Source organism: Vombatus ursinus, unplaced genomic scaffold (assembly GCF_900497805.2).
Source record: "Vombatus ursinus unplaced genomic scaffold, bare-nosed wombat genome assembly UNPS02014909.1, whole genome shotgun sequence".
Lineage (NCBI taxonomy): Eukaryota > Metazoa > Chordata > Mammalia > Diprotodontia > Vombatidae > Vombatus > Vombatus ursinus.
The window spans coordinates 11,513,499-11,530,856 of record NW_020954687.1 but is presented as its reverse complement, the minus strand read 5'-3'; positions in this window follow the sequence as shown (position 1 = coordinate 11,530,856).

Below are 17,358 nucleotides of genomic sequence, written 5' to 3'. Positions count from 1 at the left end.
AGAATGACATTTAATATCCCTGTACTGGGCCCCCCTCATCTCTATATGGAAGTGACATATATATATAGAGAGTGACAATTTCACTTTTATTCGCTTCGGTAGCCAGGAAGCTGTGTCAGGGAAACTGTGCCAATCAGGTCCCTGGCCAGCTTTGTCTCCTTTTAGGAAAAGCTAATTCCTGTCAAAGGAGGAAGGAGGAGGAGCCTGAGCCTATGCCATGTTTGGAAGGGAGGAAAAAGTTGATAGATATCAGTACCATCACACCTAGATGAAGTGCACATTGCTTATATTTCTATCAAAGGGAAGGGAAGGGAAGAGGCAATTGTTAAGGGCCTACTATGTGTCAGGCACTCTGCTGAGCACTTTTACAAATACTGTCTCATTTGAGACTCACAACAACCCTGAGAGGTAGGTGCTATTATTATCCCCATTTCACAGATGATGAAACCAAGGTAGACAACATTTAAGAGACTTGCCCAGGGTGTCACATAACTAGTAAGTGTCTGAGGCTGCATTTGAATGCTGGTCTTCCTTACTCCAGTTTAGAGCTCTATCCTTCGAACTGCCTAGGTGTCTCCATAACAGTCAAGTTCTCCACGGGAGATATAAGCAAAATTATCAAAAGACTGAAGGTTTTACTTCCCACTAGTACGAATTGTAGGAAAACTTTTGTATAGAGAGTATGATGTTTTCATTTCCGCCACAGCCAAGTGATTATTATCTGTACTCAAAGTTTAGACTGCTCTCTTTCCTAGAAGAAAATCTCCAAAGATTTCAAATCCCAAGGATCTGTCAAATCAAAAGACTACTATACTCTTTTAATGATTTGCATGGACACAAATGATAGAGTCAGATGAAATCTAGGAATTATTGTAAAAGATCAAGAAATCTTGGGCAAGAAACTAAAGAGCTAAGGGGCAAAGATGGTGTTTTCACCATCAATGGTGCCACTGAACAGCTGGTTAAGGTGTATGAGAATAGATTTGGATTCTTGGACCACAGCTAAAAGTACAGCAATTATGAGTTGTTGGCCAGGCATGGAGCCTACCTAATAAGACTTGGTAAGACTATTTTCCTTTAGTCTTGCAAATCTAAACAAAAGGGCTTTTAACAAAAAAGAAAAAAAGGGGGATGGGGAAGAGGAGAGGATTATGTGTGTATCTCTATATTAATATTTGCGTATATTTACTATTATATTATGCACACCAAGCTTGATATCATAAGAAGCAGCTAAAATGTAAGAAGAACAGAAGTAGATATTACCATAAATTGACAGGACAGAAAACTGACAAAACCCATGCCTTCAGATGACTGTATGCAGTTAAACATAATAAGGATATCAAGCTAGGTGCATTAGACTAGTGTCTAATACGGGGAGGTAAATTTTACTGCACAGTTATTATTCATACCTGACAGGATGACATTAATGGATAGAATATGACTCAGGAAAGGCATATCTTATTTAGAATAATCACATAAAGGGGTAGGTGGAGGAGGAGTGTTGGGAGCTTGAAGGGATCAAAATGGCCATGTAGTCCAACCGAGTGCAATGTATACAAGAGATGGTCATCCAGCCATTACCTGAAGGTTTCCAAGGAAAGGGAGCCCACTGTCTCTTGGGGTAGCCTATTCTACTTTCGAACAGCTCTAATTGTTAGGAAGGCTTTTTTTTCTGATATCAAACCTAATTTTTCGCTCTACAACTTCTACTCTTTACTCCTGGTTCTGCCCCTTTCTCTTAATGCAGTCCAATATGTTATTAGTTTTTGGGGCTGAGCTAGCACAGTGCTGACTCATATTGAGTTTTTAGTCCATTAAAACCTTTGATATTTTTCAGACAAACTGATGTCTAGCCCTGTGATCCTCAGCTCCACCATTTTCCTTGTCACACAAAAGAAACTTCTGTTCTGGACCTCCTCTCTTCTGATTGGTGACTGTCTCTCCTAGACCACTATTTCAGGAAGGTGTTAGCCAGCATGCTTCACTTCACCCCTTATACTCTAGCTATCAACATCTCAGCCTTTATACCACATATGCCTTTTCCTTCATGCTTCCCTCTGGTTCTATAACAATAAATCATGTCGGACAGTGCTTTTGGTTGGGAGTGGGGGTGTCAATCTACTACCTTATGGCCCTGCTCACCAACCGTGTAACTGTCTGGATCTGACTATTATTCTTCTCCTCTCTCCTATTAGAATCTAAGCTCCTTCAGGGCAGGAACTGTCTTTACTTTTGTATTTGTGTCACCAGCACTTGGAAATAGTAAATCCTTAATTGTTTTTTTTCCTCACTTATTCATTCATCTTGTATGTGTATTCGAAATCAAATTTTGGTACCCAAGTGCATGTGTTTACATTTATTCCTGTTGGATTTCATCTTATTAGATTCAGTCTTATCCTCTAGCCTATTAATATATTCATGGATTCTAATTCAGTCATCCAACTTAGTGTCATCTACATATTCGATCAGTGTGTTGTCTATTCCTTTATTCAAGTCATTGCTAAAATATTAGACAGCACAGGCTTGAGCACAGATCCCTGGATACTCCACTGATGACCTTCTGCCATATTGAAATTGAACTATTAACAAACACATTTTGAGTCATCTAACCAGTTCCAAATCCATCTAATTATATTACAATTGGTCAATATCTCCTCATGTTTTCTACACAAATCATATGAAGTATTCATGAACAACTTTGCTAAAATCTGAGTAAACTATATCTACAGCTTCTTTCTTATCTACCTGTCAAAAGAGGAAATTGTATTAATCTGACATAACCCATCTTGATGGAACCATGCTAGCTATTTTTAATCCTTACTTCCTCATCTAAATGATTACCAACCATCTCTTTAATAATTTGCTCTAGAATTTCACCAGGAACAGAAATTAAAATCACTGGTTTTCAAGCTGTATTATCTTCCCTCTTTTGAAAATCAGGATAACATTTTATCTTCTCTAATATTATGTTACCTCTACAGTTAATACATTATCTTACATAATCTTTATTTTATTTTATTTTTAATTTATGAAATAAAACAAGTATTTCCATAACAGTACAATAAAAATATGATGGTACATGAAACTGCAAATCTGCTATGCACAACTTGCTATTCCTTTCAAATATACAACAGAATTATCATGTAAATTTCTTTTTACCCCCTCTCCTTCCATCCCTTGTGATGGCTACCTCTAGACACAAATATATATATATAGATAGATAGATAGATAGATAGATAGATATATGTAAGATCATTCTATCCATACTTCTATTTATCAGTTCTTTCTCTAGAAGCAGATAGCATCTTTCTTCATTTGTCTTTTATAGTTAATTTGAGTATTTATAGTAGACAAAATAACTTATTCAGTCAAAGTCATTCTTAAAACAGTATTATTATTACTGTAAACAATGTTCACTTGGGTCTACTCATTTTTCTCCATTATTTCATGCAAGTCTTTCCATGTGTTTCTAAGATCTTTGAGCTCATTATTTCTTATAACATAGCAGTATTCTATCACAATCATATGCCATAACTTGTTTAGCCATTCCTCAAATGATGGGCATCCCTGCAGTTTCAGTTCTTGGCCACCACAAAGAGAGCTGCTATAAACATTTTAGAACATATAGATTCTTTTCTATTTTCCCCGATCATCTTTGGAAATAGACCAAGTAGTGGTATTGCTGGGTCAAAGAGTATAGATAGTTTAATAACTCTTTAGGTATCATTCCAGATTCCTTTCCAAAATTGTTGGATCAGTTCACAATTCTACCAACAATGAATTAATGTTCCATTTTTTTCCACATGATCTCCAGCATCTACAACTTTCTCCATCTATCATTTGGGCCAATCTGGTAGGTGTAAAATGATATCCCAAGGTTGTTTTAATCTGCATTTCTCCAATCAACAATGATTTAGAGCATTTTATATGACTTTAAATTGTTTTGATTTTTTCATTAGAAAACTACCTGTTCATATGCTCTGGCCATTTATCAATTTGGGGAATGACTCATATTCTTATAGATTTGACAAAATTCTTTATATATTTTAAATATGAGACCTTTATTTGATAAACTGTCAATAAAGTTTCCCCCCAATTTTCTGCTTTCCTTCTGATCTTGGCTATATTTGTTTTATTTGTACAAATACTTTTTAATCTAATGGAATCAAAGTGATCCGTTTTAACCTAACTTTGCTCTCTCTCTTGTTTATTAATAAATTGTTCACCTATCCATAAGTCTGATAAGTAATATGTTCCATGTACTTCTAATTTTCTTGTAAAATCTATCTTTATATTTAGGTCATGTATCTATTTTGACCTTATTTTGGTAAATGGTGTGAGACAGTGGTTCATGCCCAGTTTCTGTCTAACTGCTTTCCAGTTTTCCCAACAATTTTGACCAAATAATGAATTTTTATCCCATAAATTTGTCTCTATACTTGTCAAATACATGGTTTTTATGTTCATTTGCTGCTGTAAATTGTAGGTCTACTCTATTTCATTGATCTACCTTTCTATTTCTTAGCCAGTATCAGATAGTTTTGATAATTGCCGCCTTGTAGTTTAAGATCTGGTACTGTAAAACTCCTTCTTTTACACTTTTTTTCAATATTTCCTTGGATATTCTTGACTTTTTATTTTTCCAAGCGAATTTTGTGGTTATTTCTTCTAATTCAGTAAAAAAAAAATTGGGTAATTTAATTGGGATGGCATTCAATATGTAAATTAGTTTGGGTAAAATTGTCATTTTTGTTATGTTGGCATTACCTACCCGTGAATTATTAATGTCTCTCCAATTATTTAAATCTGATTTTATTTATATAAAAAAGTTTTTTTTTTATAATTTTGTTTATATATTTCCTGGGTTTACTTTGGTAGGTGTGATACCAGGTATTTTGTACTGTCTAGAGTTATTTTTTTTTCTTTCTTTCTTTCTTTTTTTTTTTGGCAAGGCAATGGGGTGAAGTGACTTGCTCAGAATCACACAGCTAGTAAGTGTCAAGTGTCTGAGGTCAGATTTGAACTCAGGTCTTCTTGAATTCAGGGCTGGTGCTCTAACCACTGCACCACCTAGCTGTCCTTAGAGTTAAAAATAACTCTAAAAATGGGTTATTTTTCACTATCTCTTCTTGCAAAGTTTTGTTTGTGATATATAGGAATGTTGATGATTTCCGTAATGGCATCTTCCACTTCTTCCCATACCTGAGATAATATCTGGCTGCAGTGTTTCCAGCAGGAGGTAAGGGCAGATGGCATGTGATAGGAAAAGCAGACTCAAAGCCATTAAAAAAGTACAGCAGAAAAGTTATACTCCACCAAAGGGTAATATCTTGAGGACTACAACAAAAGGATTTCTAGGAGCTGTGAGTTGCCCCTATGTACTGTTAGGAGAATATTTCATAGATTTTTGGGAAGATATTTTGTAAGAACTGTTTTGACTATACTAGTTTATTAAATACTCCCTTCTAAAAGTGAATTAAGCCTGGCTGATTAATTGATATCAATGGATAATCTTGGGTAAAGTACTCTGAGCAGGATTTGTGAGCTAGACTCTGCCTAAGTCCTCAGTGTTACCCCCAGAGTCCTGAGGAGGAAATAGCTTGTCGCAGTATATAGGGGTTGGTAGAGAGTAGCTCCTGAGTATATGCTAGATGGCAATCATAGACTCAGAGCTAGAAGGTATCTCAGAATACCTATTGTCCAACCACTACATTTTACATATAAGGAAACAGAGGTCTACAGAAGTAAAGGGATTTTTCAAGAGTCATACAGGGAGTTAAGTGTCAGTTATGGGCTTTGAAACCAGATTCTCAAACACCAGAGCCAATGTTCTTTTCCTGTTACTTTGCTGCATTTTCCCTTCAGAAGTACAAGGTCCATTTCCGTATTCCACCTTCTTAGCCAGCTCGTCACTTCCCAAACCCATTTTCCTCTTCTATAACCCTTGATTTCAGTGAGCAACTAGAATGCAATGGAGAGATAATCTATGCCTTTTTGGCCTTAATTTTCTCGTTCAAGATTTTTTCATCTTTGGCAATGCATTTTAAGTTTCTGCTGGCATCATCGTTTATGCCTGTGTCAATCATCTTAACTGAATATTTGTCATGCACTTTGATAAGTCATGAGAAGTTCTCTGTTATTTCTTGGGTGTGTGACCCCAGAAAACATCAGAGCTCTCTCCTGTTATCAGATCAATGAATAGTTTCCTCCAAAGCCCTTAGGAGAGAATTACCAAGTCCTGCAAGTCCTCTCTTCTTCCATTGACCCTTATTGCATAATCTCTCAGCTGAAAGCCACTGGGGCTCTTCTAAGTCATTCTTTTGAGTATAAGCACCTACCCTGCTCAGATCATTAAGTTCTCTTCTCATTAGGAAGGGTCTTGTTATGTTTTTGAGTTCTAAGTGCATGGCTATCTTTTTCCTCCCATTTTTTCTTTGTATAATGCTCATTTACTAGTTAATTTCTTGACCTGGCCCAAATCCCCTTTGTGCCACCTCACATATCATTTTTAATCCCATTAATGCCTCACTTTTGTTTCCTTTAGGAACATTTCATTGAGTCTAACAACCAGGAGAACATAGGAGTGTTCCTTGAGTGACTTTACTGTTTTTTTCAGGAGGCAGCTCAACCTATACTTCGAAAATGGATTATAGGCACTCACTTATGGCAGAAAGAGAAATACTGCCCACTTCCCACAAGTCACTGCACAATTTCTCCTATTCTCCATATTGTATAAAATTTTTAACCTTTAAAAAATACTACTGTAAACATTTTTGTACATATGGCTCCTTTTCTTTTTTCTTTGATCTTTTTGGGGTACAGAAGACAGCAGTGGTATTTCTGGGTCAAAGGGTATACACAGTTTATAACCTTCTGGGCATAGTTACAAATCGATCTCCAGATTTCTTGGATCAGTTCACAGCTCCACCAATAGTGCATTAGTGTACCTGTTTTTCCACATCACCTGCAGCATTTATCATTTTCTTTTTCTGTCATGTTAGCTAATCTGATGGGTATGGTGGTATCTTAGAGTTATTTTAATTTGCATTTCTCTAATAATTAGTGATTTAGCACATTTTTTACTTTTATACAATATTATATGTGATTTTATATGATACTGCTTTGATTTCTTCTTCTGAAAACTGCCTATTCATATCCTTTGATCATTTATCAATTGGGAAGTGGCTCTTACTTTTTATAAATTTTTCTTGTGGTAGCAAGGAATTGGAAACTGAGGGGATGCCCCTTCACTTACAATGGAAACAAAAACAAAGAGTCCAAGGACTGAGGTCCATTTCACAGGTTTACATGGTGTCAGAAGGGAGAAGGCCCAAAGGACTCTCCCCTTAACAATGTCTCACATTGGTTATAGTGAGCAAATGATTCAGTGAGCTCATCCCAAGAAAACAAATTAAAAGAAAGAGGGGAAGAGACAAGACTCCAGCAACACAGACAATAAAAAGTAAACTCTTCTTAACCATATGGTTGGCAAAGGAGAACCAGTCATAGAATGTCTATGATAGTTCTATAGTCATCATGGCTCTCTTGGAAGCAGATTTCTTGGTGTCTCTATGTGAAGAAATGCTGTCCCAGTGCTCTGTGCATGCATCAGATCCCATTACATGTAAAATATGTCACCTAAGAGACATAAGAACTAGATCATAAATTTGGGAAGCCAGTGATAAGCCTTAAATGAAGTAATGACATTGCAAAGAAGAGGCTTTCAACTATACATACTTCTACTCTCTTTGCTAAAAGCAGAGCAATTAACAATTTTTTAAAACTTGCCTTAATGATAAATTAAAAATCTGGAGGAACCAAAGAGAGAATGTCTTTCTGTATCTGCTTCTCAACAAGAAGAAAATGGTCACTGGGATGGATATGGTGGGATCTTTGGTAGAGAATGGGGAGTGGGAATTGATTACTCCATCTAAGAGTTTATGACAGCAAAGAATAAGAAAACAACATAGTCACTCACACCAGATTTTTGGAGAGGAGATTTCAAGTTTCACATAAAAATAGGAAGGATTCAGAAGCCTAAAATTCCATGGGGAAGTCAAACTAAGAAATAAGTACTCAATAATGAAATTCTGAACCAAAAGAGAAGCAAATCTGATGAGGAGAAAAAAATAGAATAATATGTCTAAAGAGACTGATGTGAATGCAGAGAATTATTTCACCAAATTAGATTTTTTTTAAAAGCAAGAGCACTTAATGATAAAATATTCAAAACCATGGTACAGAATCCTAAGAGTAATGGCAGAAGTATTAAAGCTCAGAATAAGCTGAGATTGGCAAACAGGGTTAAGAACCCCATAAAAGGGTCTTTTAAATGTATTTATGGAGAAAAGAGGAGAATCAAAGAACAATTAGAACTGTTACCTCTGGTTGATGAAATAATAGTGAGATCATAGTAATGCTCAATTTTTATTGTGCCTTTCTTTTCTCTGCTAAGAAGAATGGTCTATGAACTGGAAAGGACAGAACAAAAATGACGAATTAGAGGTTGATACTTAAGATAATAGGGGGATTGTAAGAACGAACCTGTTTTTGATGAGTTCCATCATTTCTCCCCTGCCCCCCGGGGACCAAGGGGACTATAATCACTATAGTCCACAGTATTAAAAAAAATAGGGGTGAATATGATTGTTAAGCCATAGTTAATAATCTTTGACAGCTCATGAAAAATTGGAGAGTCACTACAGGACTAGAAAAGAGAAAATTTTCTTGAAAAGGAAACTGTAATCACAAAAAGACAATATGACTTCATCAAGAATAGGTCATGCCAAAGGAACTCCATTTCCTTTTTTTGAGTAAGTTATTGGAGTCATTGATCAGGGGATGCTGTAGATATTCTATTCTTGAATTTTAGAAAAAAATTATAAAAGTCTCATGCTACTTTTTTATGGACAGGATGGAAAATTGTGGGCTAGACTAGCATACTATTAGATGAATTTGGATATGGCTAAAAGACCAGAATAAAAGGGCACTCACTAATGATTTGATATAAGTTTAGGAGGTCTGTACTAGAGAACCCCAGTAATCTGTGATTGATATGTGCTTTTTAATAATTTTGAAAATAATTTGGATTAAGGTATAGTTAGTATACCTATCAAGTTTACAGATGACACAATGTTATATAGCTAATACAATGAAGGACAAGTCAGGATTTAAAGAGATTTTTGACATTAAAGAACATTAAGCCAAATAAATGAGATAAAATGTAATAGGGATTAATTTAAAGTTTGGCATTTAGGTTGGAAAAATAACTCCTCACACATTAGGGTTATATACCATAGCTGGATAGCAGCATATCTGAAAAAGAACTGAGAACATTAGTGGATTTGCAAGCAGGGTGGTGAGCTGCTTGGCAGTGATTTGTGGAAGAAGTGGTTGGAGAGGAGAGAGAAGGGGAACATTCCAAAAGGGAAGAAGTAGAAGTAATGGGTGGAAGTTGTAAATTTTTTTAAAAAGTGTTTGATATAATGAGAAACTTCTTAACAATTAGTGCTACCTAAAAGGGGAGAAAGCTACCTAGGCAAGTAGTGAATTTCCTTTTACAATTTGTTTTGAGGTTAAAACCAGTTTTTTTCCTCACTTAATAGTATTTTCTTTTTTTTCCATTTATATTTAAAGAAAATTTTCAATATTGACTTTTATATTTGAGTTCCTCCTTTTCTCCCCTCCTTTCACCCCTCCCCAAGACAGTAAGCAATCTGATATAGGTTATATATGTACAATCATATTAAACATATTTCCACATTAGTCATGTGTGAAAGAAGAATCAGAGCAAAAGGGAAAAACCACGAGAAAGAAAAAACAAAAAAAGTTAAAATAATATGCTTCAATCTGCATTTGAACTCCATAGTTCTTTCTCTGGAAATAGATAACATTTTCCAGCATGGGTCTTTTGGAATTGTCTTAGATCATTGTATTGCTGAGAAGGGCTAAGCCAATCATAGTTGATCATTGTAGAGTGTTGCTATTACTGTCTACAATGTTCTCCTGATTCTGCTCACTTCACTCAGCATCAGATTATATGAGTCCTTTCTGTTTTCTTTTTTTTCCCTGAAATCAGCCTGCTCATCATTTCTTATAGCACAATAGTATTCCATTACATTCATGTACCACAACTTCTTCAGCCATTCCCCGATTGATGAACATCCCCTCAATTTCCAATTCTTTGCTACCACAAAAAGAGTGGCTATAAATAGTTTTGTACATGTAGGTCCTTTCCCCTTTTTTATGGTCTCATTGGGATATAGATCTGGTAGTGGTATTGCTAGATCAAAGGGTATGCACAGTTTTATACCCCTTTGTGCATAGTTCCGAATTGCTCTCCAGAATGGTTGGACCAGTTCATAACACCACCAACAGTGTCTTATAGTGTTCCAATTTTCCCACGTCTTCTCCAACATTTATCGTTTTCCTTTTCTGTCATATTAGCCAATCTGATAGGTAAGAGGTCATATCTCAGAGTTGTTTTAATTTGCATTTTCCTAGTCAATAGTGATTTAGAACATTTTTTCACATGACTATAGATAGCTTTAATTTCTTCCTTTGAAAACTGCCTGTTCATATCTTTTGAGCATTTATCAGTTGGGGAATGTCTTATATTCTTATAAATTTGACTCAGTTTTCTATATACTTTAGAAATGAGGCCTTTATCCGAAATACTGTCTATAAAAATTGTTTTCCAGCTTTCTGCTTTCCTTCTAATCTTGGTTGTGTTGGTTTTGTTTGTGCAAAAACTTTTTAATTTAATGTAATCACAATTCTGCATTTTATAATGTTCCCTATCTCTTGTTTGGTCATAAATTCTTCCCTTCTCCATAGATCTGACAAATAAACTATTCTTTGCTCTCCTAATTACCTTATGGTATCACCCTTTATGTGTAAATTATGTATCCAATTTGATCATATTTTGGCATATGGTGTGAAATGTTGGTCTATGCCTAGTTTCTGCCATGCTGTTTTCCAGTTTTCCCAACAGTTTTTGTGAGTTCTTATCCCAGAAGCTGGAATTTTGGGGTTTGTCAAACAATAGATTACTAAAGTCATTTACTACTGTGTCTTGGGTACCTAATCTATTACACTGATTCATGCTCTATTCCTTAGCCAGTACCAAATAGCTTTGATAATTTCTGCTTTGTAATATAGTTTTAGATCTGGTATGCTAGGCCACCTTCCTTTGCATTTCTTTTCATTAATTCCCTTGATATGCTTGACCTTTTGTTCTTCCAGATGAATTGTTATTATTTTTTGTAGCTCTATGAAATAATTTTTGGTAGTTTGATTGGTATGACACTGAATAAGTAAATTAATTTAGGTAGAATTGTAATTTTTATTATGTTAGCTCAGCCTCCCCATGAGCAATTGATCTTTTTCCAATTGTTTAGATCTGATTTTATTTGTGTGGAAAGTGTTTTGTAATTGTGTTCATATAGTTCCTGAGTTTGTCTTGGCAGGTAGATTCTGAAGTACTTTATATTGTCTACAGTTATTTTAAATGGAATTTCTCTTTCTATCTCTTGTTGCTGGGTTTTGTTAGTAGTCTATAGAAATGCCAGTGATTTATGTGGATTTTTTATATCCTGCAACTTTGATAAAGTTATTCATTATTTCAAGTAGTTTTTTAGTTGATTCTTTAGGATTCTTTAGGTATGCCATCATATCATCTGGAAAGAATGATAGTTTTGTTTCCTCATTGCCAATTCAAATTCCTCCAATTTCTTTTTCTTTTCTTATTGCTAAAGTTAACATTGCTAGTACAATATTGAATGATAGTGGCAATAATGGACATCCTTGTTTCACCCATGATCTTATTGGGAAAATTTCTAGCTTATTCCCATTACATATAATGCTTGCTGATGGTTTTATATACATGCTACTTATCATTTTAAGGAAAACTCCATTTATTACTATGCTGTCTAGTGTTTTTAATGGAAATGGGTGTTGTATTTCATCAAAAACCTTTTCTCCACCTATGGGGACAATCATATGATTTTTGTTATTGGTATGGTCAATCATGCTGATAATTTTCCTTATATTGAACCAGCCCTGCATTCCTAGTATAAATCCCACCTGATCATAGTGTATTATGCTGGTGATAAATTGCTGTAATCTCTTTGCTAGTATTTTATTTAAAATTTTTACATCAGTATTTATTAGGGAAATTGGTCTATAATTTTCTCTCTCTATTTTGACTCTTCCTGGTTTAGGTATGAGTACCATATTTGTGTTTCCAAAGCTTTTAAGTAAAGATTTGATTACCCCTTGTTTTATAGAATAGATTTTTTTTCAGGTACAGATTAGATTAGATGGTCCATTTCAACTCTCAGATTGTGGGCAATTATAACATTTTGGGAAAAAGGAATTTGAGACTCCTTAGTGCATTATACATTGCCATTCTCATGATTAAAATCTTTGATAATTTTCTATCCTAAGCAAAGTATAGCAAAATGATCCTTGGCCCATATTAAAATAATGCATGTCTTTGAAATGACCTTAGATAAAACTATGAATTAGCAGTAAACTTGACTTTAGCTCTACTTGCATATTTTTCCTGGAAACAACTCAAATTTTAAATATGTGAAGGCTACCTTTGTAATGTTTTTGAGTCATTTGTCTATTTCATGAATTTGTTTCTAAATGGGGGTACCCAGGCACCATAAAGTGCCATTAAAGCAACAATAAGATCATTTAGTGAACATGATCAATTAAAGTGGTTTTGAAAAGGGCTTTGAAAAATGAACAGAGACCTTTAATCCTTTCATCTTAACTTGCTAGATCTTCGGACTTTTAGATTTTGAAAAATACATTCATATCAGCAATATAATAATGCTTGTTCTAGTTGCTCTAGGGATATGGGAAATTATTTCCTTTTTCTTTCATTCTTTTAAAAAATGGGTACAACGGGGTATATTTATTATTGTGTAAGAAGAAAAAGAGACTACGGATAGTTGAAGAAAGAATTCTGGTATATTAAAACCAATATTTTTCACAGGACAAATATTAATCTGCTTCCTTGTGTCTCTCCATGAGTCTTATTAAATATAATGAATAGAAAAACTCACTTTATTTTCATTGATTTCATACAATGACTTCATCATCAATGGTCCTAAAAACAAAAATCAGTTTTGCATAAAGTTTATTCACATTAAAATTTATTTTAATCCCAATAAATCTATTATTGCACATGAACTCTGAAAGTGTTATTTAAAAAAAATAAAAGAACTATCTGTTCAAAGCTTTCTTAACAAATTTATGAAATTGTGAAAAACTGGAAACAATCCAAATGTCAAGCAGTAGGGGAGTGGTTAAATATACTGTGGTATGTTACTTATTTCTTGTATCATTTTGGGCAAGTTTAACCTCCATAGGACTTAGTATCCTCAGAAGTAAAGTGATGAGTTTGGGTTAGGTCAGAGGTGTCAAACAGCCTATAACACTTCCTCTCAGTTCAGTGGAACCAGATAAAAATGTAATTAGGAAATAGTTAATGAAATAAATAAAAATATAATAGATACAATACATAGAAAATATGTGGTTTTCTTTTTTTGAAAGTTCCATGTTTATTTTATTATACACTTTATTTTTTGTTTTTTTAATTAATTAATTCATTTCCATTTTACAACATTCACCTTCACAAGATCTTGAGTTCCAATTTTTCTCTCCATTCCTCCCCCTCAACCCAAGATGTCACACACTCTGAATACCCCTTCCTCTGATTTGCCCTCCCTTCTATCACCACTCTGCTTCTCTTATCCCCTTCCTCTTCTATTTTCCTGTAGGGTAGGATAGATTTCTATACACCATTACCTGTATATCTTATTTCCCAGTTGCATGTAAAAAACATTTTTAACATTCATTTTTAAAACTTTGGGTTCCACATTCTCTCCCTTCCTCCCTGCCCACCAACCCTTATTGAGAAGGCAAGCAACTTGATACTGGTTATACATGTGTTATCATGCAAAAAACTTCCATAATAGCCATGTTGTAAAAAACTAGCTATTTCCCTTCATCCTATCCCACCCCTCATTTATTCTATTTTCTCCTTTGACCCTGTCCCTCCTCAGAAGTGTTTGCTTCTGATTACCCCCTCCCCCAATCTACCCTCCCTTGTATCATCCTCCCTCTCTTATCTCCTTCCCCCTATTTTCCTGTATTATCCTGTAGATAAATTTTTATACCCAATTGAGTGTGTATGTTATTCCCTCCTTAAGCCAAATCCAATGAAAGTAAGATTCATTCATTCCCTCTCACCTTCCTCCTCTTCTGCTCCATGGAAAAGCTTTTTCTTCCCTCCTTTATGTGAGAGAATTTACTTCATTCTACCTCTCCCTTTCTCCTTCTCCCAGTACAATCCTCTCTCACCCCTTAACTTAATTTTTTAAGATATCATCCCTTCATATTCAACTCACCCTGTGCCCTCTGTCTATTTATACTCTCTCCAACTACCCTAATACTGAGAAAGGTCTCATGAGTTACAAATATCATCTTTCCATGTAGTACTGTAAACAGTTCAATTTTATTAAGTCTCTTGTGATTTCTCTTTTCTATTTCCCTTTTCATGCTTCTCTTGAGTCTTGTATTTGAAAGTCAAATTTTCTATTCAGCTCTAGTCTTTTCATCAGGGTTTAGTGGCCCTTATTTCTGTTTGAGTTCGACACCCACTGGACTACATGACCTCTGAGATCCCTTCAATCTCAAAATCTATCACCCTCTGACTGAAAACATGGGGAATACAATGAAATATTGTATAGAAAAGAAAAAAAATTATGATGTAAAGACCTTTAATCAATACTGTAAAATGTAAAAAGCAGAAGCAGAAGAATAGAGTACACATTAGCTACAATCAGATGAGAAATAGTAAATGAAAATGAAAAGACAAAGAATATTAGGATACTTCATGTATTGAAATACATAGGATGGATGAAACATGCTACTTTCTTCTTGACAGGTAATGGGTTCAGGATGCAAAATGAGATATATTTTTGGAGGTGATCAGTGTTGGAATGTGTCTTGTTTGCCAACATCTATTGGTTACAAAGATTTTATTTGTCTCCTTTTTTTGTTTTTCTCTTTAATTTGTTGGTGAGGGAGGGGGACAGTAAGAAAATAAATGCTTGATGATTGAAAAAATAAAATAAAAGTTTAAAAAATAGAAATTCAATGAATCATATGTTAATAATTATATATGCTATAAAACATACAAAAATAAGAAAAAATAATAAAAGATGAAATGAAGATTAAATAATATTGATCCTAAAGTCAATATGGAACCACTGGAATTTGCTGAGTAAGGGACAGGTTTAGCCTAGTGCTGAAAATCACATTGACATCTGTGTGGAGGTTGAATTTAAGAGGGAAGAGACTGAAGACAGGGACACCAGTTAGCAAATTATTGCACTAGTAAAGGAGGGGTGATGAAGACTTGAAGTGGGGTGGTGCTATGTGAGTAGTGAGAAGGGAACATATAGAGAGGTATGGAGGTCTGTGGAGGTTGAAAGAACAAGACTGGAATTGATTCAATAAAGTTGTGGGACCACAACTATCATGTTTGACTCTATTGCCTTGACTTGGTACAAATGCTTTTAAAAAATTAAATAAAATATCAAAATTGAGTTTGAACAGGGCTTGTATATATAAAACCTCTGCCCAGGTTTAGGAATTTTTGGTAATTGGGGACACGGAATGATTATGACTGAACTAAAAACCTTTCATCTAATGTAAACTCCCTAAAGCTGACAAAGTGGACCTTAAGACTTACTTAGGCTTTTGACCTTAGGCTCAAAATGGACTAATTATCATAATGGTGCTGTTCAAGGATAATTCCTAGGTGGTCAACTTGTATGACTGGCGGTACTATGGTACCCTCAACAGAAATAGGGAAGTCCAGAAGAAAGATGGGGGCTGGGAGAGGGGATACACTTGTAACACATCCATGCTTGCTCATACTCTGCTACTCATTTTTTTCCCATACCCAAATTCTCACTGGTCATTGCCCTCAGTGGAATATGGAGCCTGTTTTTATTGTGTTGGGGGTTAGGTGCTAGTGCAGGGGACTTTGCCTAGGTAACTTCTGAGAGTATCTGAGTTTATCTATAAAATTTTCCCAATGGACAAGCCGGGTGATAGGGAGATTTGAGGAATTTTGAGGGGAGTAAGGCAGTTGTGTTGGAGACAAAACCACAAGTAATGCAGGGGAAGGGTAGAATGTGATCGATTGTTCCACTGTCTCATTAGTTGATCACATACCCCTTGGATTCAAGTCATGTTCCCCTTGGATGTATTCCATGGTCTTCACTCATACACAATAGCCAGGAAATTCACAAATACCAAGTAGTTTTGTGGTTAAAACCAGGTAAATAAGCAGAAATCAATGCGGTTGTAGTATAAGATAGAGCGAGACAGGAGGTCTAAAGTTCATGCAAAAGATTAACAAAGATCAGGCACAGTGTATCCTTCACTAAATGTTATAATTATAAGATATTTAGCAGGAAAGGCCCTTTAGGATCACCTGGTCCAATCTTATTTTACAGATGAAAAAAGGAAAGTGATTTTGGCAAGGTCACATAGCTATAAGGATTTATCATATAACATATTACTATATCTAATGGATTGTAATTTACAAAATAAATTTAACTTTGATTTTGTGATAGAAAAGAAAAAGGAAAATCAGATCTATGATTGTCAGGCAAAAAGTAACCTTTTATCTTCAGGAACTATTTGAGGGGATACTAAAAATTGTCTACAAAGTTATTTTACTTCTCTTCAGGAAAAGTGACATAAAATACATTATCAAAGGGTTGTATACATGGAAAAGTAGATGAACTACTCATGTAGGGAGAGCAAGAAATCATTGATTGGCAAACTGAATGCTTCATTGATACTCATGCACTTTCAAGAACTTTGAATAATTCGATGGACAATTTCTTGAGAGGATATGGACAGATTCTTATAGGATGAGAATGTTTTGGTTAGCTGCTATCTACAGTATTGGAGGGGGTACCTGTATCAGTAAGATCTTTTGATCTTTTGAAACAGATCTTTTTGAAACAGAAATAGATCTTTTGAAACATCTAATTGAGTAATACTTGAGATGCAGTTATGATTGAGTAAGACAGAATAAGAAATCCACTACCCCTAGAGTACTGCGGATACAGGTTTGCTGGGCTAGTGGAACATGAAAGTGAAGTATCTTTGATTAGTGTCATAAAAGCTTGCCTGAGTTTGGTAAAGATGCAGTTCATCAGCTAAAGTGATCCATTGAGATACTTTATATTCATTTAGTGTAGGGAAACTGCTGAACCAGACATTTTCTTCTAAAATTCTGTAGCAGAGATTGGGCCTTAT